Source organism: Sturnus vulgaris, chromosome 9 (genome assembly GCF_052056855.1).
Source record: "Sturnus vulgaris isolate bStuVul1 chromosome 9, bStuVul1.hap1, whole genome shotgun sequence".
Lineage (NCBI taxonomy): Eukaryota > Metazoa > Chordata > Aves > Passeriformes > Sturnidae > Sturnus > Sturnus vulgaris.
In genome coordinates, this window is record NC_142251.1 from 25,205,198 (window position 1) to 25,220,838 (window position 15,641).

A 15,641-nucleotide genomic window follows, 5' to 3' on the forward strand; every position below is an offset into this window, starting at 1 on the left:
GAGCGACGGAGCCGACGGAGCCCCGCCGCTGTCCCCGCACACAGCGCTGTCCCCGCACACAGCCGCTGTCCCCGCACACAGCGCTGTCCCCGCACACAGCCGCTGTCCCCGCACACAGCGCTGTCCCCGCACACAGCGCTGTCCCCGCACACAGCGCTGTCCCCGCACACAGCCGCTGTCCCCGCACACAGCCGCTGTCCCCGCACACAGCCGCTGTCCCTTACAGCCCCGGCCCGCGCCTGGATCCTCCTTAAGAGGCGGTGGCGGCGCGGGCCCCTCCCCGCCCGCAGCGCGGAGTCGCCTGCGGCGTGAGCGGGAGCGGGACGCGCCCGGCAGAGCCCGGCCAGCCGTAAGCGCGGGGTGCCAGCGGGGGTCACCGGGGCAGCCGTGAACGCGGGGTGGGAACGGGGGTCACCGGGGCAGCCGTAAGGGCGGGGTGGCAGCGGGGGTCACGGCGGCCGGGCGCGGCTGCAGCGGCCGTAGGGCGGGCGAGGAGCGGCGCCGGGGCCGTGCGGAGCCGCCCCCGCGGCGGGACGGGACGGTCCAGCCCGGGGCTGGCGGAGCCCCCGCGGGGCGCAGTCCCGGCGCAGGCAGCCCCGGTGCGCCCGCCCCCGCTCGCTCCGCGGCGAGCGTTCCGAGAGGTACGGGGGAGGCAGCGCGGGGGGAGCGGGGTGGGAGCGGGACCCCCGCGGGTTCCCTGCACAGGTGCCGCAGATCCATCCCCAGCCGGGGCGGCGGTGCGTGCCCGGCCCCTGTCCCCGCGGCTGGCACGGGCACCGGCGGTGAAGCAGCCGGCCGTGCGAGCTGTGGGGAAGTGCGGCAGGGCGGCTGCAGAGGGAACATTTCGTAAAATGCCTGCGAAAGCAGATTTTCTCTTGGGTCTGATGAGAGAGAAATACCTATAAGAGTTCCTGGTCACGGCCCTTAGCAGGTTTCTGCTCACTTGTACTGGTGTGATCACGGACCAAAATCACAGAATGGTTTGGGTTGGAAAAGACTCTAGAGCCCATCCAGTCCCACCCACTGCCATTCGTCGGGACACCTTCCACTATCCCAGGCTGCTCCAAGCCCCGTCCAGCCTGGCCTAGAACACCCTGGTTTTCATGGGGCTCCCTGGGTTTCTTTGGCACCGGGCTCCCACCCTTACAGGTGCAGGTGATTTGCTTGTCCAGCCTCTGGCCAGTCCCGCTGCCCCAGTGCAGAAGCCGCTCCCTCCGTGCTGGACCAGTTGCTGTGCTGGTGGTCGTGCTCCCCCCGGCAGCTCAGGGCTTTGCACTGGGGCTTGTCCCCTTCCCTGGGGAGCCGGTGTGACCCCTGCCCGGAGCGTGTCCACAGGCACCTCGTGCCTTCGCTTTGGGGAAAATCCCTCTGGCTGCCTGAACTGCTGAGTGTGGTATTTCCCACGTGGATGATGGGATGCAAACTCCCGGTAAAGCCTCGAACCCCAAGGGAAGAACAGGGTGTGGGTAGGATCTGTAACTGCAGTGGGTGTTCCTGGCAGAAGATGCTGTTCTGCACTTCACTAGGGTTAGATGCATGTGAAGCTACTGATGCATGGGATTATCTGTTTTGTGGTTACCAAGAGTTGTTCAGCCTGCTAAGGATTTCAGGCAGAAAGCATGAATTTAAAATTGCCGTGCTTTTTTTTTTTTCTTTTCTTTTCTTAGTGAGAGGTTTTCAATATATGGAGTAGAGATAAATGCTCTTCTAGCACTCTTGTATCCCCAAATCTTCACGTTGGCCCTATTCACCTTTTTGCACTCTCTTGTTCCCCTATGGAAGGGATCCATAACAAAAGAGAAATGCAAATACTGATTTATGCTTGAATCACATAAATTAATCTCTTCTTGCATGGCCAGTCAATCTGCACTGGAAAAACACAGTTTGACTCTTGGCACCAAGCACTGTTTATGACTTGTTTTTCTTTAAAAAAATTAGAAAAAAGCCAAAAGGAAAAAAAAAAGAGAAGAAAAAACAGTTATCCAATGCTGCTGCGTCACTAGGGTTGCATACTTGATTTCGTCTTAACTTGAATATGTTTCACTGAACATATTTATCCTGAATGTAGTTTTCATGGCACTTTGAATAGGTTACTTTTGCCAGTTGGCCTAAACCAGTTAAGAGTGGGAAATATTTCAGGTTTTGCCATAGTTTTTCCCTTCAATTCATGAATTTTCATCCTACAAAGGGGAAAAATCACGAGCATGGGGTGAACATTGAGTATTTCCCTCAGAGGCAAAGCCATTGAGCAGACTTCACTGACACTTTGGATACCCTCAGTTCTTCCTGACCATGCCAAGGGCTGAACCCAGTGCAATGCAGAAATGACCTTCTGGATGCACATTGCTGCAGCAATAATGGGAATGGCTCTGCTGCAGTGTTTGAATTGATGTGCAATATTGAGGGATGTGGCAACCTCGGTGACTTCCGTGTAGGTTGGAACAGGACAGCGCTGGCAGTGGAACTGGAGACTTGGGAGCTGTGAATTCAATTCACATGAAGTTAACTGAATGGCTTGGGTTGGAAAATAGCAGGGATAGCAGCAAGTAGCAGCCAGAGAAGGAGGTGTCTTCCCCTTTTTCCCAGAAGTTCAAGTATATAAAAACTGACTACAAAATATGAGAAAAACTTAGTTTTCCTTGGAAAATTTCTAGCTCAAGAGGTAAATGCTCAGAGTATGGTATGGCCTGTGGTGAATGTGGAGTTGAGGGATTAAATTCCAATTTACTTTTTACCTGACACATAACACTGCTGTGGAGCAGTCTCCCTATCTTGTGTATCTGAGGAAGGGGAGTGGCCTTCCTTGAGGGAGCAAAACTCAACTCTTAACTAATTGTTTAGTTGACATTGATGGGCAAGTACGTGTCAAAAATATTGGTATCTTACAGTCTGGACATGATGTAAGCAATAAAAGCAGGTCCTTCCCTACAGGTCTGGTTCAGCTGGGGATTCATCTTCCCAGTTAAAGCCTGGGGGCCACTCACGAGACATCCTTTTGATCTGAGTATGCAGCTAGTCTGGCTTTATTTCATTTGTCTCTTTCTAAATAGAAGCTCCACATAATTTGTGGAAGAATTTGTCTTTGATTTGATGAGCAGGGGCAGCAGGATCTTGCTGTGAGGTGATGAACTCTTGTCTGGGTTTGCTGTAGCACTGTGATATAACTGTCTCTTCCTCAGTAGTCTGAAAAACAAATCCCAGAACCTGCCTTGGTAATGGAAATTACCTCATCCCTGCCCTAGGTTATAATAATGTGATGTAGTAACAGAATACTTTCGAAAGAATTCTTCCTTTTTTAAAAAGAAGAAAAAAAGTAGCCCCTCACCACCTTGGTATTCAGACTTTCCTGAGGGTTTTCATTTGCTGTTTACCTCAGAGAGATGACCCAAATTTCCTGACTGTACCAATTTCCAGTAGCCTGTGTGTCAACGTCTGAGGCAGAGTTACTCAGTCTATGAGGCAGGGATGGGAGGTGGGCTTTAGGACAGGGGAAAGTGGTCCCCAAAGCAGGACCCAACCGAGCACCAAAAGCTTCCAGTATTTTATTTTATTTTTTAAACAGAATATGGGGAAAGCAAAAGAAACTCGTGAACATGTAAATTCTACTCCAGTGAAAAATATTTTGGCGATACTGCAAGTGAGAATTCATGGACTTTTTTTAGAAATATGAATTAGTTCTCCAACTTGAATGCATTGTGGAGATTTCCAAGGCCAGGTTGGATGGTGCTTGGAGCAATCTGGGCTAGTGGAAGGTGTCCCTGCCCATGGCAGGGGTGGAACTGGATGGGCTTTAAAGTCCCTTCCAACCTGTATCACTCTGGGTTTCTGCAGCATTATATAGAATGACACAGTTCCTGTAAAAAATAAGCCCGCAGTGTTGGTGAGGGGAAAATATCAGCCATATATTGATAGATGTACAGATTTGATTCATTTTCTCACAGCTCCATTATGGGCTATCAGCAGTGGTGCTTCCTCAGCCTGTGCTGGTCCTGTCTCAGCTGGCAGCCTAACCAGGGGACACAGACGCTGCAGCTTTTCTCCCAGAATGTTTTCCTTTCCCAGACAGTGGGTTGTGGGGGTGACACTTCCATCTCAGCTCACAGTTTTGCTGCGTCCTGGTAATTCCGAGGCTCTCAGCACATGTAGGGAAGGATGTTTTTGGGATCTGGACTGACAAACAGCTGGAGTAGGAGTCAGTGTGGGAGTGTCCCAGACTCTTTAAGTGATCCCTGGAGGAAAATCCGGTGCTTCCATGATAAAGTCCATGTGATTCCAAACATATCCCTCAGAGCACAGAGATGATGTGCTGGGAGTGCCCTTTGCTCTGAGCAAGGGACAGAGTCTCTGGGGCTGGTGTTGGAGCTGAGTGAGTGGTGCCTGTGGTGTTTCTGAGCACTGGGCTGCTGTCCAGGCTGCACATCTCTCCTTGCAAGCTCTCTGTAATTGTGATGTTTCATCTCCTTCCAGATGAGTGGTAGCACTGGGTAATTTGGAGAGAAGGATACAGAGCTGCTTTTGCTCCTGATAACAACATTACTTCATCGTAGGACGCTGAAAGTGTATTTTTCAAAATACAGCTAAGCCTGCAAACAAAAATCTTTGTCTTTCCAGCTTCTCTAAATATGCAAGTTTAGGAAGGAGACACAAAATATAGGGTCAAAAGCTTCCACATACACAAGTTCTCAACTATTTGAGATGTATCAGTCACATCTGTGTTTTTTTGTGGTTATCTGATAGTAAAGCTGTTGAGCTGACTCATCTTTGATACTCATCTGGTATTTTCTTTAGAATGATTTCAGCATAAATCAGTAAGACTCTAATTTCTTTTTCTACGAGTATTATCAGTGCTCATAACCTTTGCCAAGATGTGTAGGAATGTGCACTTCTATAATAAATTATCCTTTTATATTTACTGGGATTATAAAGGTCCATATTTATGCACACACAGAGATCTTATAATAATCTTTACAAATGTGTATTTCTTGCAGTAGGCGTCAGTCCCAGCTCCTAAGAGATTGCATTTTATTAAACATGCATGAAGGACAGGACTGATAAGTGGAATGTTGGGATAGATGGAGCTGATGGAGTAAGAATTGGATGCACATGTTCAGGCTGTCTCCTCCCATCTGCTCCATGGCCTTGACCAGACCATTAAATAGAAAGATTTGGCCTTACAGGTTTGGTGTGAAATTAGTTTTGATTTGGTGGTGCTTCCGCCCCCCCCCCCCCCCCCTTACCATGTTTGTTTCTCAAGGGTAGAGATTATAAATAGGGTTTAATTACTAAAACTCTGTGTCTCATGCATTTAACTTTCTGCACTGTCAAGTGGATGCGAAAAATAAATGCCCTCAAGCAGAGGTTTCATTCTGCCCCATCTCAGGGGAAAGCAAACAGCACCTGTGGGTGATTGCACTGAACAGGGAGCAGTGCTGGCTGTGGCATGCACTGTCACTTTGCATGCTCCATCCCAAAAACTGTGCCTTTGGACCTCACATGCAAAACTGGAGCTCTATGCAAAGCCAGCAGCTGCTGCCTGATCTGGCAGTCCTGGAAGAAACAACATAAAACTACATTTTGGGGAGAAGATAGTTGGAGACCTGTGGAATGTGACTAAATAGAAACTTTCTGGTTGGATCCTCTTTTGTTTTGTTTTTCAAATCTAGCTTATAATGGAGAATTTTAAAAGACTTTTGAGGCATATCTGTTCTTTAATTTGATCAATATGGGTGTGTGTTTAAGTGAACATTGCAATAGTGGCCATCTCTCGTCTTAGACAATTTCTATAAAATACAGAACTAACCATTCATGTGCTGTTGTTCTCTTTGAATCCTTTTTCTCCTTAGTCCAAGCTGAATGGGTAATGAGTTTCTAAGCATAGCACTGAGTGTAACACTCCTTTATATCCTGATAAATGCAGGACTCTGTAATTTTCTCAAACCTGGTGTTTTTGGACTTGTATTGTGAAGAAAAACTGGTTTTCCCCGTGTGACTAAAGCCCTACAGCTGTGACTTATGGACAGTGCTGGTGAAAAACCTGACACAAATGGGAGCAGGAAATTGTACAGCATCTAAGAGGAGGGTGCTGGGAAGCAGGTCCTGGCTTTTCCCTAAATCAGAGTATTTTTATGGGTGTGTGTTTCAGTGATGATACTCTCAGACTCCCTGCTTTTCCCAGGCACTGTAGGGTTGCCATAGGGAGCTGCTGTGAAGCCTGTGCTGATGATAACGAGAACCAGTTCTTTGCTAATAGCAAAGCCTGCCAACATCTTGCATTTCTCTGGCATTTTCTATTTGGAATAGCACATGTCCACACAGGCTTTCTCGATGAGTGATTACATTCAGCTGGGACATGCTTCCAAGTGTTATTTTTCTTTTTATACTTAAATTCCCTTTTCCAAGAATCCCAAATTCATTAATGCAGTGTGCTATTCAGTGAGCTCTTCAACTCCCCTGTGGCCTGGAGAATACAGGCTAATTTTTTTTTAAACAAAGAGAAAGTTATATTGGATATTAGGAAGAACTCCTTCCCTGTGAGGGTGGGAAGGCCCAGGCACAGGGTGCCCAGGGAAGCTGTGGCTGCCCCTGGATCCCTGGGAGTGTCCAAGGCCAGGGTGAACAGAGCTTGGAGCCACCTGGGATAGTGGAAGATGTCCCTGCCCATGACACAGGGCTTTAAGGTCACTTCAAACCTTCTAGGATTCTGTGAAATGAAATAGCTTCTTCTGAGGCATGAAGTCAAATCTGAATCAAAATCACCATCTGCAAGGAATGGTGTGGGCAGGGCGAGATTGTTCTCCCCCAGCTAAGAGTGGCCTCTCCTCCTGACCACTTAGTGGCCACTTAGTTTTCATTTAAGTGCTGTTTTGAGTATAAGTGAGGTTAAACTCTCCCCCAAAGACTTTTGTTTAAACTGATGTAGTTCTCTTCTGACAACTTTGTGCTTTGACAAATTGACCTTTTCTTTATAAAAAGTCTTGAAAGGTGCTTGAACACCTGCACTAAGTAATCTCTGCCCTGTAACGTGTCAAGTCATTTCCCTTTCACCACAGAGCCAGCACATCCATGGGTGTTTAATATGCTGAGAGAGAGTTTGAGTTGGCAAGGGAGGTAGTAAGCCGTCAGTGTCTTAAGAAATCGTTAAATTAGAAGTTTAGGTAGTTTGGTAAGAGGGTAGTCATAGTTCATTTAAGTTTCCTGAACCAATCCTCTGTGCCACAGAGAGGAGTATGAAAGTCCCCCTTGTGTCCCAGATTTTGCAAAGCTCTTTTAACAAGGGGATATGTAAATTTGGGGTTTCTTCCTCCCTTTGATTGCTGTCCTTTTACTTTTGAAGTCATTGTTTGTGGCTCCTTAGTGACTGAGTTATTGTACTATTACACTCCTGAAAGCCATGTTTAAGTTGCTGTATTTTTATGGGTTTTGTTTCTTCTGTGGATTTTTTGTGCTTTGTGTAACCACTGATGGATTTAACTTCCTGGTACTGCTAGAATCATGTAACAGCAAAGAGAATTTTATTTTTTTTTTTGCTTATGATAGGGAAAATTTTCCAAGAATTGTATAAAAATGTTATTTTCAGTTTTAATCTCTTCTCTCAAACCTTGGTTGGGCATTCATTTGTAGTGACTTCAGTCCTTCCCTTCATCCTCTCAGGGCTTGACTGTGTGTCTGTGTGGTTAAGAGTTATCTAAAAATGAAGTGGCACCTAATGCAAAGCTTTCTTCCTAATTCACAGGAGTGGCACTGTAGCTTGTGCCACAGCAGTTTTCACTGTCGGCACTCTGAATCCGACTGAAATTGTGGGGCAGAAAACTGAAGTCCTCGGAGAAAGAGCAGGGGCAGGGCTGGCAGAGGTGCCCAGGGAGCAGAGAACTTGGGGAAGTTGTGAGAGCCATGGCACAGGAAGGGGAAGCACTCAGGCAGGGGCAGAGAGGCCCCGCTCCCAGTTTGGTCAGGAACGTGTCCCTGCCTGCCCTCTCCAACACGACAGGAGGGTGAGGAGAGACCAGACCAGTCTCGTGGAGAAAATCAAAACTCCTGTGCATACGCTCTGCCAAATGAGGTTGCCTTCAAACACAAAGCTGGCAGCTCAGGAGCTGCTTGATCCTGAGAGGTTGTGGCTGCCCCATCCCTGGAAATGTCCGAGACCAGCGTGGATGGGGCTTGGAAAAACCTGGGATAGCAAGTGGCTTCCCTGTGGAATGAGATGGTGGTGCCTGGAAAGGCTGACCTGGAACAGAGACTAGGCAGAGCAAAAGGAATAAAATAGGTATTTATTGAAAGGATACACCTTGGGCAGTGCAAGGTACACCGGCCAGGGCTGTACCCAAATCAAATCCAAGATGGATCCTGGTCACGAGTTTTTACACCTTTATAAGTTTTGGTTCATCTGCATATATGAGTCAATTATCCAAACACAGCCCCAGGCCATGAAGTCTCAGCCCCCTGGCTTGTCCCCTTCCCTTAGCCATTGTTTGTGCTTTTTGGGCACAGGTTGTCCTTGATTCTCCAGCTGGGAAGGAATTGTTTTGTCTAACTACCCTGTGAAGAGAACTTACTAACACCTAATATGAAGTTTCAGAGTTACACGCCAAGCAGCAAAGAATCTGAAAAATATAAAAGCTAAAACCCAAGGCATCATTTCCCTCCTTTAAGGCCCATCCCAACCCAGACCAGTCTGACATTGTGTTGAACAGCTCAGATCCAGGGCTGAAGGTCTGCTTGGCCAGAGGCTTGGCAGTGTGGAGCCAGGTGGGTTTGCTCCAGGTCTGGCTTTGCTCAGCAGCTAAGGGTTGGATACAAGACAAAGATCACTGTTGTGGAAGTACTTAATCTCTCCTCTCAAAAATATAATATGTGTTGGACACGTCTATGGTTGACTCTGTGTCTGTGTGTAAAACATATATTTATGTTACTTACTCAGGCTCCAGTTTGTCAATACCCATGAAATATTTCCATGTAAATTTTACTCTCAGCATTTAAAGAGGCTGAAAAATGTCAGCGTCAGAAGTTTGTTCATGACTACTTTTACTAGAAAGTCCAGACAGATTTTTTTGAGTCACTCCAACTTTGTCATGCTTTAAGTACTATGACCGTAGAGACCAAAGGAAGTGCTGCACAATTGTCCCCTTGGCTGTAGACGGTGACCAGAGCTCATGTTTGGAGTGAGGAACCCAAAACCAGAAAGTTGAGTCACAGTGTGCAGACATGACGAGTGGGAGATGACAAAACACACCTTGTGCGTGCAGCCCTTCCTCCAGCCTGGCAGTGCCAGCAGCCCCACTGGGGTTACAGCCTGTGCCAAAATGCCAGGAAATCCCCAGGACTGATACCAATTGAACTGAAAAAGAATGAAAAAGATATTCAAAGGAAATATTGACCTTAGTTCAGCTAAATTTATTTTACATGCATTATCTAACCAGAAGCCTGCTGTTAAATTTTACCAGCTTGTTCCATTTTTAGCTGTTTTTGTTGGGTTTTTGTGTGAAACCGCTGCATAACTGTAGTGCAGGACGGTCAGCAGCAGTTGAAGCCTGAATGCATCAGGCACCTTTGCATGTTGGATTCTTCCCCCAAAACCCCATAAATACTTAAATAAAAGCTTATTCGAATGCTTTCCCTAGAGGTTTTGTTTTTAAACCATTCCTACTTTACAGCAGGGAAGCAAAAGAAGGGGAATGAAGGTGTGGATAAGTTAAAGATATGTAAGAGCGAAACCCTCATGATTTTAATAGAATCTTTAAAAGATGTTGGCCCAGAAATACTTAGAAGTTGGCTGAGCTTGATGCTGTCCCCAAGGGACAGGGATGGATTTGGAATGAGATTTTTGGAGGCTGATTCCAGGGCTCTAAATCATGCGGCAACAGTTCTTTCCACGGTACCAGTGAGGTTTCTGGAAGGGGGATTCTGAGGTTTTGGCAGGAAGCAGCTCTTGACCACAGCACAGCAGAGCAAGTGGAAAGTTTTGCCAGTGCTCCAGGTAAAAAAGAAATGCAGGAGAAGTTTTTTTCCTTCCTTCTCCCCCTTCACATGAACTTTAAAGGAATATAGTCAACAAAAAGCTCTGCCCAGTCAGGTGTTGCAGTTGAGATGTCTATCATTTAATTTTAGGAGTTCTTGCATAAGTGTTTGCATTCCTGGCAAGACTTTGGAAGCTGCCACTGGCAATGAGTTTTTCCATTTCAGAGAGCCTGGCTCTGGGTACTTGGGGCACCAAATATCTCAAAATTCAAAAGTGAGCCTTAAGCTGGGCTTCCAAAAGTGAAAATACTCTTAAACAAATAACTGTCAAACATCCCTGAAAGTGTCCAAGGCCAGGTTGGATGGGGCTTGGAGCAACCTGGGATAGTGGGAGGTGTCCCTGCCCATGGCAAGGAGTGGCACTGGATGAGCTTCAAGGTCCCTTCCAGCCCACATCATTCCAGGATTATATGATGGCAGGTTTATTTGTGGAATAACTAGGTTCCAAATTCCTACGGTATAGAAATGTTGGGCATCTTTCCATCTGCTTTTCCTAATTGCACTGTGCCCATAGTAAATTATCTGCAGAGATGATCTTGAAATGACACAAATAATAGGTGGACTTGAGTAGTGCATTCTAATTGTTTTAGATCTATATCCTAATAATTCTTTTTCATGGAACTCCCATCAGATTTTTCATGTTCCTCTTTATTTTTTGGCTTTCTTGCTGGAAAACAAGTGAGCTGCTTCCCACAATAGCCTGACCCACGCAGTGGGGATTACTGGTCTGCTGCCTGAGGTTTTTTGACCAGTTTTGAGACTCTGCAATCTAAACTCTCTGTCTTGTGGCTTTGATTTCTGTAGCAAGGGATAGTCATTGTTGCCATTTTTAAAGAGTGTTCTTGGCATCTCTCAGCGGACTTTGTTTCCTCACAAGGCTGTTTTTTATTTTTAGTGCAATTTCAATTGAAGTGAAATAGGATATTGAAGAGCAGTTATTTAAAGGTATTAACTCAAGGAGGTCTTTTCGTTCCTTGAATAAATGAGCTCCTTACTTCGAATTTACTCAAAGTTCCACTTTGAAATCCTTCCGTGGGGTTAACCATATAGTGAGTTCACATATGGTGACATGGGTTTTTCTCATAACCTCACAGGCTGTTGCAGTGAGTGGTTCTTGTTAAGTCTCCTTTGCGTAAGCAGGATAATTGTAGCATAAACTGTTGTGCCCTGAATCAGTTGCCTCTTCCTCAGACCTGCAGATGCTGTCTATGGGGAAACTACAGCACTTGTCTGGGTTTTCACTCCAGGGAAATTCCATAGCCAACGTGACACAGGTGTGGGTATTCAGGCAGAGATTCTTCCAGCCTCTTGAATATTCCTGTTGGGGAGGCCATTCCTTCCAGAATGTAGCATAGGGAGGATGTTTCGAATCCAGCCTCATTCAGGTTTATTAAAGGACCGCGTCTGACTCACCAAGCCTTGCCTCCTGTAACATGGAGTGTGTCTGTGGCCTGATAATTTTGTAACTCCTGTCTTCTTCACTTCTGGCCTCTAAAGTTGCCTTCAGCACTAGAAGAGGTAAAACTTTACACTAGTGGTGATTGTTGGGACTTCTCCAGAGTTTAAGCCCTGCTAGAGTGTTTACAGCCCTCCTTCCACTGTTGCTGTGTCACCTGTACTTTCACTAATTGCTTATAGGCCGACAAGTTATCTTTAAAAAAAGATTCACAATCTTTTCGTCTATTACCTCCTCTATAGCAGGAAGTCACAACTAAAAATCTCCTGTCTAGCTATGCTGTGTCAACTTCCTTGACAAGCTTCACCCCACAGTGTCCTCCAAAAATGTGGCATAAAGGTTGTACTTTTTGTCCTTCTGCTCGGAATCCTTCCTCCCACCCATGCTTCCATAGCAAAGCATGGGGAAAGCAGTCCTAGAACTACAGAATCATTGGGGTTGGAAAAAGCCTGTGACCAATCCCCACCTTGTCACCAGCCCAGAGCACTTCCTTGGACACCTCCAGGGATGGGGACTCAGTCTATTCCAATGTCTGACATTTTCCATGAAGAAGTTCCTCCTGATGTCCAGCCTCACTCCTTGAGGCCATTCCCTCTCCTCCTGTCCCTGTTCCCTGGGAGCAGAGCCTGACCCTCCTGGCTGTCCCCTCCTGTCAGAGTTACAGAGAGCCACAAGGTCCCCCCTGAGCCTCCTTTTCTCCAGGCTGAGCCCCTTTCCAGCTCCCTCAGCCTCTCCTGGTGCTCCAGCCCCTTTCCCAGCTCTGTTCCTTTCCCTGGACACTCTCCAGCCCCTCCAGGTCTCTCTGGCCATGAGGTCCCAGAACTGGACACAGCACTCAAGGTCCCTCAGCAGTGCCAGCCCAGGGCACAGCCACTGCCCGGGGCCTGTGGCCACACCAGGGCTGCCACAGCCCAGGGGCCATTGCCTCTGGTCTACCTGGGCACACCTGGGCTCATTTTTAAGTTCTGTCCCCAACACCCTCAAGGCCTCTTCCAGCTTTCCAGCAACTTTTCAGCCTGGAGCTGCAGGGGGCTGGGGTGACCCAAGGCCAGGACTCAGCACTTGTCCTTGTTGCCCCTCATCCCTTTGGCTGTGGCCCATGGGTGTACTTGGCACATCCAGCAGACCATCTACTTTCCCATTTGTGGTGGGAGTGATGAGTGCTCTACATGGAGTCAGAGGTAATCCTTCCTCCTTGTGTAGGAAGCCCTAAATTAAGAAATAACATTACAGTGATTTTCCAGGATGCTAGGCAAAGTCATGTAGAAACAGAGTATTTGTTATTTCTGTTATACAATCACAGGATCAATCTAACCAAATAAAATGCTGTAATCTGATTTGATAGAAATGGAGGGTGACATTCATACAAAAAGCTTGAGTCATTACTTAGCTTATTCTCTACCTCTGTTCTTTTCCTAATAGATTGAAAGTTAATGACTGTGCTGGTGAGTCACACTTTTTATTTTAAAACTGTTTGAGTCTTTGATTTTTGAAAAAGAATTGGACAGCTTGATATAAACAACTCCCTCTAATGATTTTTCTTACACTCGTGAGGATGTCTTCTGGTGATGATATTTATATTGTGCTGTGTTTACTCATTTTCGGAGCTTTTCCAGTCGGTGAGACTAACTCTGGAGTAAGCTTGTGCTCAGCATGGGAAAAATCTCATTATTCTTATCTTGTGGCATATCCTGTACAACTGAGTTATCTGTAGGAATGTACTGAGAATGAAAATGTTCCTGTAATAATCTCTATCTGTGTATATGTGTGCGTGTGTAGCTTCTTTTTGTGAGTTACTCTGTTATAATTGGTCTTCCAGGACAATAATCCCTTCTCCACTTAAGTCTGTCACCTCAAGTGAGTACGAGCTGAGATCACAGAGGACTCTTGACTCAAGGAGTGATCCAGCTATCCACTGATGGTGTCTGAAACTGTGCCCAGCAATGAAACACCCTTGTCCTGACAGAAGTAGAGTTCACTTTTGGGTGAAAGTGAGATTTAGGCACTTAGGGAAAGGCTGGCTCTCCATGACAAGGCTGAGATTTATGGCACTTGGAGAAAGGGAAAGGCTGGCTCTCCATGACAGGGCCAGGCTAAACTGTGGCCTATTTGCTGTCTTAATTTGTAAACTTGGACACTGACCAATAAAACAATGAGAAGCAGAGGGTAGTGGAATGATTTGGGTTGGAAGGGACCTTAATGCCCATCCAGTGCTGCCTCCTGCCCTGGGCAGGGATACTTTCCCAGATTGCTCCAAGCCCTGTCCATCCTGGCCTTGGATACTTAAAGGGATCCAGGGGGCAGCCACAGTTTCTCTGGGCACCCTGTGCCAGAGCCCCACCACCCTCACAGGGAAAAATATCTTCTGTATGTCGAACCTAAATTTTCCTTCTGTCAGTTTGAAGCCATTCCCCATTGTCACGTCACTACAATTCCTGATGCAGAGTCCCTCTCTGGCTTCCTTTTGGGCTCTTTGACATCCTGAAAGGCTGCTGGAAGGTCTCCACATAACCCTCAGTTCTGCAGTTAACTTAATGTCTTCTTCGATTACTATAATAGACAGTTAAACAGTCTGGCCAGCTTAGTCAGTGTTAGTGGTGCTGCCTGTGAGGTGCTTTTCCTTTAGGAAGGAATGCTGTCAACCCTGGCAATAGCACAGTCAGAGATGGTGTGATACCACCAGGGAAACAAAACAATCTGTGTTGGTAATATCAGAGTGTCCTTGAAGATGTGCTTAGAGGCACTGCTTCCCCTGCGTTTGCCAAGGGCAGGGCTCACCAACTCCAGCTTAAGAGCAGGATTTTGTATGTGCTTGTGGTACAGCCCTGAGTTAGTTATGATCAGCCTGGGGAAGAGGAGGCTGAGGGCAGAGCTCACCGGGGGCTGCAGCTCCAATCTCTGCTCCCTGTGACCAGGGACAGGACCCAGGGAATGGCTGGAGCTGAGAAGGGCTTTCCTGGATACCAGGAAAAGGTTCTTCCCCCAGAAGATGCTAGGGCACTGACTAAGCTCCCCAGTGGCACAGCCCCAAGGCTGCCAGAGCTCCAGGAGCATTTGGACAATGCTCTCAGGGATGCACAGGGTGGGACTGCTGGGGTGTCAGGGCAGAGACAGGGGTCAGACTGGATGGTCCTTGGGGGTTCCATCCCACTCAGGACATTCTGTGATGCCATGAAGGCTTTTCCACTAGGCTGTGTGGGAGGGACTGTGTGTTGAGGAAGTGTTAAGCAAGATAATTTTGGGATCACAGCTCTGTTTGCTGCAGATGTTTGCAGTAAACATTCTTCAAGACTTTCTTCATGGCTCTTGATGAGCGTAATCAGGATTTCCTGGTAGGGCTGTATTTGGCTTCTCTACCACATTACAATTTTTAGATCTAGAAATCTCTTAGTGTGCTTTACCCAAACTCCATGGGTAATGCAGTGTGAGCTTCCAGAGGGTGTGGTGTAATTAACTGATTTGAATTAAATCCACTGTAAGGGATTAAGCGTTCAAGTCAGTTAAACGTCTGCTTTCTCTTGAGATGTCTCGCTGGCTCTGGGAAGAGCATGGATAGCTGTCCCTCTGCCAGCCCTGGGCCCCTGAAATGGCACTGGGGCCTGTGCTTGGGTACCTGCCTGTGTTTATCACATCCTGAGAGACTCTGATGAGCACAGCAAGCCAGGAGCTCCCATAGGGCATGGGCAGGGCTGGGATATACCGTGCCGGTGGTTGGAGCCGTGCGGGAAGCCGGGATCCCAGGCTTTGTGTGTGAGGTCTCCTCGCCCCGTGGCCCTGCTGTCCCTGCTGAGAGCCCTGCCCGTGGCCTGCCCTCTGCACAGCTGTTGGGATGCAGTTGTTGATGACGTGGTTGCATTTTTGTCTGTCTGCATGATCCTTGCCTCATCCAGCATGGAGGGCAGATGGCGCTTGGGGACTCCTCCTGGCCCCGTAGCCAAAGAGGCTTTTGTCTGCAGCACCACGAGCGTGCTTCCTGCAGATGTTGAAATGAGGTGGGGGATTATAAGGAGAGAGAGCATGATCTCATGTCTGAACCAGTTAAGGGATCATCTGGGGAGCTGGAACTCTGCCTTTCGGATGCAGTACATTAACTCGAACCAGGCTTTCCGTCCTGGGTCTAACCTATTCTCTTATTTCCCCAGACAGAGCAGTTATCCTTGGCTTGGTT

General features: G+C 47.4%; 1 protein-coding gene across 2 annotated transcripts in view; it reads left to right on the forward strand.

Annotated features, from left to right (window-relative positions):
• The first annotated feature begins 282 nt into the window (after positions 1-282).
• Positions 283-15,641, forward strand: part of PLA2G4A (phospholipase A2 group IVA) — a 70,544-nt gene continuing 55,185 nt past the window's right edge. For both annotated transcript variants that reach the window (XM_088170193.1, XM_014884299.2), the window contains exon 1: positions 283-349. The gene's annotated coding sequence lies outside the window, so the exon portion shown is untranslated. The remainder of the gene's footprint in view (positions 350-15,641) is intronic.